The 8730-nt window shown below is 44.3% G+C and overlaps 1 non-coding gene across 1 annotated transcript; it reads left to right on the forward strand.

Annotated features, from left to right (window-relative positions):
* The first annotated feature begins 511 nt into the window (after positions 1-511).
* On the forward strand, positions 512-595 carry Trnas-gga. The gene is given in 2 exon segments: positions 512-551; positions 561-595. It is a non-coding gene; the product is annotated as a tRNA-Ser (tRNA).
* The last annotated feature ends 8135 nt before the right edge of the window (positions 596-8730 follow it).

Consider the following 8730-nt stretch of genomic DNA (forward strand, 5'->3'; position numbering starts at 1 on the left):
AGGTAACTGAAAGAAATGCAAAATGAGACGAACAGAAATTACACGTTTATTCAAGAACAGTAATAACAGTGAAGTCACTGCTATTTATGGTGGTTTCCGTGGACATTACAAAACGCGGGTTATTGCCATCAATACGATGTGTGATCACTCCGGAGAGCGTTGCACTTTCTGAAATGTGTCACAAGGTTGATAAGATCTTGTGGCAGGGCGGACCATTCCTTCACCAGCGCAGTTGACACTTGTTGAATAACCGTTGGTGCATACGGGTGTGCGTCAAAACCTCCGCAGCGCATCCCACACGTGTTCGATGGCATTTAAGTCCGGGAAACGGGTAGACCAGTCCATTCGCCCAATATCCTCTTCTTCCAAGAGCTCCTCTGTCTGCTGTTCGATGCAGCCGCGCATTATCATCCGCAAGAATGACGTCAGGATCGAATGAAGCTCTGAAAAGACACACATGGGGAAGGAATACAGTGTAACGATAACGTCGGCCATTGACAGTACCATGCCGGCCGGTGTGGCCGAGCGGTTAAAGGCGCTATAGTCTGGAACCGCACGACCGCTACGGTCGCAGGTTCGAATCCTGCCTCTGGCATGGCTGTGTGTGATGTCCTTAGGTTAGTTAGGTTTAAGTAGTTCTAAGTTCTAGGGGACTTACGACCACAGCAGTTGAGTCCCATAGTGCTCAGAGCCATTTGAACCATTTGAGAGTACCATGTTAAAAAATTTGGAGGTCAGTACACTGGTGCAACATTATACCTGCCCACACCATAAATCTGGTTCACCAAAACGATTGTTTGACAATTTTCCTGGTTGCATGACGTGTTCCTAACTTTCGTCATATGAGAGTACGCTCAGAATCTCTGCTCAGTCTTAATCTGCTCTCATATGAAAAGAGCACATGATCCCAGTCCTCGCTGATCCAGTCCCTATGTTCTTGGTACCGTCGTAAACGGTGTCGCCGATGTGCTGGTGTCAACGGAACACAATGCACTGGCCGTCGGGCAAAAAGATCACATGCAGTCGCCGTACCACCGTGGAGCGTGAGATTGCGTGCGTTGCAGTCCTGTTAAACATGGCTGCAATTTCACTCACTGTTTTACGTGGATCCCATCTTGCCTGTAGCATAATGTAGCGGTCATCTGCTGCTGTAGTTGATCGTGGCCGAACACCTCCCTCTTCTTGGGGCAGCAGTAGGGGCTGTGGTTCGGAACCTTCATATCTTTATTATTTTTTTTTTTTTTATCTGTCTTCTGACTGATTTGATGCGGCTCGCCACGAATTCCTCTCCTGTGCCAACCTTTACATCTCAGAGTAATACTTGCAACCCATGTCCTCAATTATTTGCTGGATGTTTTCCAGTCTCTGTCTTGCTCTTCAGTTTTTGCCCTCTACACCTCCCTCTACTACCATGGAAGTCATTCCCTCTTGTTTTAGCAGGTGTCCTATTATCCTGTCCCTTCTCCTTATCAATGTTTTCCACATACTCCTTTCCTCTCCGATTCTGCGTAGAACCTCCTCATTCCTTACCTTATCTGTCCACCTAATTTCCAACATTCGTCTGTGGCACCACATCTGAAATTCTCCGATTCTTTGCTGTTCCAGTTTTCCCAAAGTCCATGTTTCACTACCATACAATGCTGTACTCCAGACGTACATTCTCAGAAATTTCTTCCTCAAATTAAGGCCGTTATTTGATATTAGTAGTCTTCTCTTGGCCAGGAATGCCCTATTTGCCATTGCTAGTCTGCTTTTAATGTCCCCCTCGCTCCGTCCGTCATTGGTTATTTTACTGCCTAGGTAGCAGAATTCCTTAACTTCCATCTACTTCGTGACCATCAATCCTGATCTTAAGTTTCTCGCTGTTCTCACTTCTACTACTTCTCATTACCTTCGTCTTTCTTCTTTCTTCGATTTCCTCTCAATTCATTCTCTGTACTCATTAGACCGTTCATTCCCTTCAGCAGATTACCTGTATCCATTCATGTCCATTGTACTTCCAACGGACTTGGACAATTCCAGCAGGACAGTGCCGCATCATACATGTCCAGAATTGCTACAGAGTGGCCCCAGGAACATTTTCTGAGCTTAAACACTTCCGCTGGCCACCAGACTCCCAAGACATGAACATTACTGAGATTATCCGGGATGTCTTGCCACGTGCTTTTCAGAAGAGATCTCCATCCCCTCGTACTCTTTTGGCTTTATGAACAGCCCTGCAGGATTCATGGTGTCAGTTTCCTCCAGCACTACTTCAGACATTAGTCGAGTCCTTGCCACGTTGTGTTGCGGCACTTCTTGCTCGCGGGGGCTCCACACGATATTAGTCAGGTGTACCAGTTTCTTTGGCTCTTCAGTGTATTTTGCAGAGAAACTGCAGTTTCCCAGTTTCCTACCAATGATTTGAAATCTACTGCTTGTTTTTTCGTCATGTGGTCTTTGGGTATTATATCTGTATGCACTGTTACTCTCACATATGTGTATGACTTGACTAACTCTAGTTAGGACTAATTAGTCTTATAGTCAAGTGATAGGAGTTTCTGATGTTTCCCTTACAATTCTCTGCAGTAAGAGCTAATTCTCAGTCTTTGCACCAGATTCATATTTTATCGTGATTTAAATGCTTACTGGAAAGTATTTCCTCATGCGGTACATGATCAAAAGTATCCCGAGACCAATATGCAATGTATAACTTAGCACTAGATGTCACTAGAGTCGGATTTGGCAATATAAAAGGAGGCGGGAAGTATTGCGTTGTCCGTAGACAAACGGTAACAGTGGAATGGGTCGATTAGGAGAGCTCAGTGACTTCGACATGTCCTTATCATTCGATTTCACCTGAGTAACAAATCCGTCAGGGGTATTTCAACCCATCTAAAGCTGCCTAGGTGGTATTTTTTTATTTTTATAATAAAATAGTCCTAATCGCATGAAGATATTTATTTGCTGGTGACTGGTTTCGACCAATGTTCTGGTCATCAGGCCGCTTACTCGTGGGAGTCCGCTGTAGCTGGCGAGCAGCAGCCGTCACTCAAGGAGGCATATAATCGCCGAGCAGTGGTTCAAAAACTGGCTCTGAGCACTATGGGACTTAACATCTGTGGTCATCAGTCCCCTAGAACTTAGAACGGTCAAATGGCTCTGAGCACTATGGGACTCAACACCTGAGGTCATCAGTCCACTAGAACTTAGAACTACTTAAACCTAACTAACCTAAGGACATCACACACATCCATGCGCAAGGCAGGATTCGAACCTGCGACCGTAGCGGTGTGCGGTTCCAGACTAAAGCGCCTAGTACCGCTCGGCCACTCCGGCCGGCTTTCAATTCTTCACAGAGCAGAAAATTCTAGAGGAGATAGAGCTACACATATCTGATAAAAAAATTCAGGTGACATTTTAAATGAATGAACCAAATTTCCTAATGAAACAAAAAAAAACATTGAAAACTTTGAAAAATTATTGTGAGTACATAGATATTTCAAAACAAAAGTTAATACTAAATTTGACATTCGATAAAAAATGACTTTCATGAAAGATAACAATGTTATAACAGATTACATTTCTGACGTAAAACGGTTCGATAACATGACAGTATCACTGTTACTTCATAAATATGACAGAGCAAAACAATGTCATAGTTCAGAAATAATGTCAAACTCCGTAAAGCTAAGCAGTGTCCATAAAAGCAAGAGATGTGTATTTATACGTACGTGTATTTATAATGACTTCGTTTTGTGTAGGTACAACTAGAACCTGAGACATGTTAGAAACTGGTGCCGGAAAAATAAAATAAAAAAGTATATTGCAGCTCCGGTGGAATACACACATAAAAAATAAATTTATAAAACTTAGCTATTCTGAGAGAAATATGGAAAATTATATCCCGTATTATAACAAGTTGACAATGCAAAGATGAAGGGCACTTATCTTCGGCTTGCTTAAGAGTTTAACGATAAAAAATGATGCTATATTTCGAAGAAGGTGCATAAGGAGATTAGCGTTTAGACGGCCACGAGACTGTACATAAGGGGAAGGAGTGTTTCGCTGAAATAACACCTTGTCCGTAGCGAACTCCCTTATCGTATCAATTCATTCACAAGTCAAATTTGGTTACTGGAACTGCGACCCTGAACTCAAAATGGATGCAAGTGGAGCGGCGTAGCATAAACTGGTACCAAGCGGAGGCAGACCCTCCACTAAATCGCCTCGAACATATACACAGCCTCGGGCGAAGTCCATTCCGGTACGGCTTCAGCGCTGCCCTGTGTTCGCCAGCGCTCCACCGCAGACAACGGGCTCCTTCATGCTGCCTATCGATGGCGTAGTAACACGTCACGTCGCGGCCTCGATCGGGTATTCTAGCCGCTGGCTCGACCAGCGATGCTGCACGTTTTTCAGCCCGTTCTGGAGCTGCGTTTATAGGTGTTTTCGGCTATGCAGCTGCTGCACATATTCGTAATCCTACTACTGTTTGTAAAAATGAAGCACCAAGGCCGAGAGATGTGAGCACAATGAAATTAATTCCATTGATTGAGGATATGACATTACACAGTTGGTTAACGTTATAAGAGGTGTGACAATAAAGTAATCAGACTGATGTGACAAAAAATGTTGCCATTTTAGTCAAGTTTAGTGTTGTCTCCTTCAAAGTAGTTCCCTTCTGATTGCACACACTTTTTCCAGCGCTTCTGCCATTGATGGTAACATTTCTGGAACTCATCTTCTGTAATATCCTCCAAGACCCTCGTCACAGCTTTTTGGACATCTTGTGTTGTTTAAAAATGGTGTCCCTTGACTGCCGCTTTGACACTTGGAAATAGAAAAAAGTCGCACAGAGTGATATCTGGTGAATAAGGTGGCTGTAGTAGTACTGAAATTGGTTTTGAGGTAAAAAATTGCTATACTGACAGAGCAGTATGGGATGGCGCATTATCGTGATGGAGATCTTCAGTTATTATTAGACGAACCGTTTCTCGATTGATGTGCAGTTCTTCTGCAATCATTTTCACGGATAATCTTCGATCGGGTCGTACAAATTCATGCACCCTGGCCAAGCTGACATCCGTCCGTGAGATTGATGGTCGTCCACTGCGGTCTTCATCTTCAACATTCGTTCTGCCTTCACTAAACATTTTATGCCGACGAAAGACTTTATCTCTTGACATAACCTCCTCTGCAAAAGCCTTCTGAAGCTTACCGTAAGTTGTCGTCGCGTTTTCACCCATTTTAACGCAAAAAGAAATGGCATACCGTTGCGCAGTATTATGTGGTTCCATTTCCGCGATGAGAGACACAAACACGTGTTAACTTATTACAGCACAACTCAGGACTGAACAGTTGCATCGATGTGCCGCTTGGACTAGAATCAGCTCATAGACCAAGGTCAAAGATATTGTGCCTACGCAAGCCTGCAGGGTTGCCACATCTTGCAAAGAAAATCAGTCTCATTACTTTATTGTCGTACCTTGTAGACATTTACATGCGCTCTGAGTGTGGAAATTCAGTACGGAATAACGCCACCACGTGCTGCAGTCAGAGCCTTTAGACGTCGTGTGCCATGGAACCTAAGAGCAACTGAATATTCTCCTGGGGAATACTCTGCCACGTGGTTTATCGGCGAGCCCACAAAGCGACAACTGTGGCTGCAGGATGACCTGAAAGAACAAGCTGCTAACCCATCATATCCCAGACATGTTCGGTGGGCGACATGTCAGGCGAATGGGCGGACCAGGAAAGTAGTGGTAACCGTCGTTCTTCGAAGAAGGCTTGCACATTCCTCACATGCGCCTAGGCGTTGTCCTACTGAAATATATGTAGAACTACCTGCAGGTGGGGCAGTGCCTACAGCTGTAAAACCTCCCCGACGTAACGGTAGCTGTTCAGATTGCCCACAAGACGCAGGAAGTGAGATCACACTTGCTATGTCGCACGGCCATACAGTCTAGCGGTTGCATTCACCATGGCGGCCACCATTATAGGACAAGCTGAAGCGAGATTCGTCCGAAAACACTACACTTTGCACTCAGCACGCCTGAGTCGTTGAAGCTGTCCTGTGCTTTATGACCAGGCAGACAAGGTGGTGGTTATCTCGCGCTGTGATCACATTGTGTCATCCAGTACCCTGTCGGCACTGTAACGGCCTTCTTCTCTTCACTGGTTCCACATACGCCTCACTGTCGAAGCAGCGGCCCTGTACGAGCCGCAATGTCAGGGAACGATACACTCACCTCCCGGAGATTAATCATACTGTACCGTTCGAACGCACTCACACGCCAATATTCCACCCTGTGATGTCGGAGAGGCGTAGTTGCACTTGTTACCTGTTTCCACTTCCTATTACGGCTTCGCACCTGCTGAGCGTTGCGTGACGCTGACGTGTCCGGTCACACACAAGAGGGCGCTGTTGGTTCTTACACGCACGCCGCATCTCTGCCATTTAAATCACTTATTATGGTGCCGCTATTCTACACGTTTTATAATCGTGGCTTATTGAAGACCATTGCTTCTCAGTGTTTCACTTTTTACCTGACAAAAAAGAAAAGAAAAAGAATCACCCAGAAGTGGAGCAGCAAACGAAATGTAACTTTACAGGCTGTGATGTTACTTCAGTGATTAACGGAATCAAATAAAAATTTACAAAGAGTTTAGCAATATGAGGCCACTTATCAGAATGACATTGTACCCTCCCTCTCCTGGCTGCAAGCGCCGATTCGTTTGGGAAGGTCGTCATAAGGTCATTGTATTCTCTCCTAAGGCAAGCAGGTCCACAACTGTAGTAAGTGGATCCTGATATCTTGAAAACTGGCACCGAGACGTAGCTCACGTCCGAGCTGGTCCCCGACGTTTTCTGCTGGAGACAGATCTGGAGGTCTTGCTGGCCACGAGAGTACCTCAACATCACGCAAACTATAGAGACATGTGTGGACTAGCATCATCCTGATAAAAAATGGCACCACGGTGTGTCGCATGAGAGGTAAGACAAGAGGACGCAGGATGTCCATGACATTCCATAGTTCCCGCCATCACTACCAGCCATGACCTGAATCAATACCCGATGACTTTACACACCATGGCAACAGGAGTAAGACGACTGTGGCTGTCCGAAACTTCCGAAAAAATGTGACCTATCTACAGGGTGCCGCTGTACCCAACGTTGATGGTCATTCGTAGTAGTGCAGAACTTCGTTTCGCTGTTCAACATAGTGTGACGTCAATCATCAGCACTCCGTGCTACCCAGTCACAGAACACTCCCAATGCAGCCGTTTGTGTTGTGATCTACATCTACTTCGATACTCTGCAAATCACATTTAAGTGCCTGGCAGAGGGTTCAACAAACCACCTTCACAATTCTCTATTATTCCAATCTCTACCATCTGGTAGACAAAACTCTACCATCTGGTGAGCAAGATGTATGAAACAGGCGAAATACCCTCAGACTTCAAGAAGAATATAATAATTCCAATCCCAAAGAAAGCAGGTGTTGACAGATGTGAAAATTACTGAACTATCAGTTTAATAAGTCACAGCTGCAAAATACTAACGCGAATTCTTTACAGACGAATGGAAAAACTGATAGAAGCCGACCTCGGGGAAGATCAGTTTGGATTCCGTAGAAATGTTGGAACACGTGAGGCAATACTGACCCTACGACTTATCTTAGAAGAAAGATTAAGGAAAGGCAAACCTACGTTTCTAGCATTTGTAGACTTAGAGAAAGCTTTTGACAACGTTGAATGGAATACACTGTTTCAAATTCTGAAGGGGTAAAAACAACGAGCGAAAGGCTATTTACAATTTGTACAGAAAGTAGATGACAGTTATAAGAGTCGAGGGGTATGAAACGGAAGCAGTGGTTGGGAAGGGAGTGAGACAGGGTTGTAGCCTATCCCCGATATTATTCAATCTGTCTATTGAGCAAGCAGTAACGGAAACAAAAGAAAAATTTGGAGTAGGTATTAAAATGCATGGAGAAGAAATAAAAACTTTGAGATTCGCCGATGACATTGTAATTCTGTCAGACAGCAAAGGACTTGGAAGACCAGTTGAACGGAATGGAACGTGTCTTGAAAGGAGGATATAAGATGGACATCAACAAAAGCAAAACAAGGATAATGGAATGTAGTCGAATTCAGTCGGGTGGTGCTGAGGGAATTAGATTAGGAAATGAGACACTTAAAGTAGTAAACAAGTTTTGCTATTTGGGGAGCAAAATAATTGATGATGGTCGAAGTAGAGAGGATATAAAATGTAGACTGGCAATGGCAAGGAAAGCTTTTCTGAAGAAGAAAAATTTGTTAACATAGAGTATAGATTCAAGTGTCAGGAAGTCGTTTCTGAAAGTATTTGTATGGAGTGTAGCCATGTATGGAAGTGAAACATGGACGATAAATAGTTTGGACAAGAAGAGAACAGAAGCTTTCGAAATGTGGTGCTACAGAAGAATGCTGAAGATTAGATGGGTAGATCACATAACTAATGAGGAGGTATTGAATAGAATTGGGGAGAAAAGGAGCTTGTGGCACAACTTGACTAGAAGGGATCTGTTGGTAGGACATGTTCTGAGACATCGCGGGATCACCAATTTAGTATTGGAGGGCAGCGTGGAGGGTAAAAATTGTAGAGGGAGACCAAGAGATGAATACACTAAGCAGATTCAGCTGTAGTAGGTAGTGGGAGATGAAGAAGCTTGCACAGGATAGAGTAGCATGGAGAGCTGCATCAAACCA

Source organism: Schistocerca americana, chromosome 7 (assembly GCF_021461395.2).
Source record: "Schistocerca americana isolate TAMUIC-IGC-003095 chromosome 7, iqSchAmer2.1, whole genome shotgun sequence".
Classification (NCBI taxonomy): domain Eukaryota; kingdom Metazoa; phylum Arthropoda; class Insecta; order Orthoptera; family Acrididae; genus Schistocerca; species Schistocerca americana.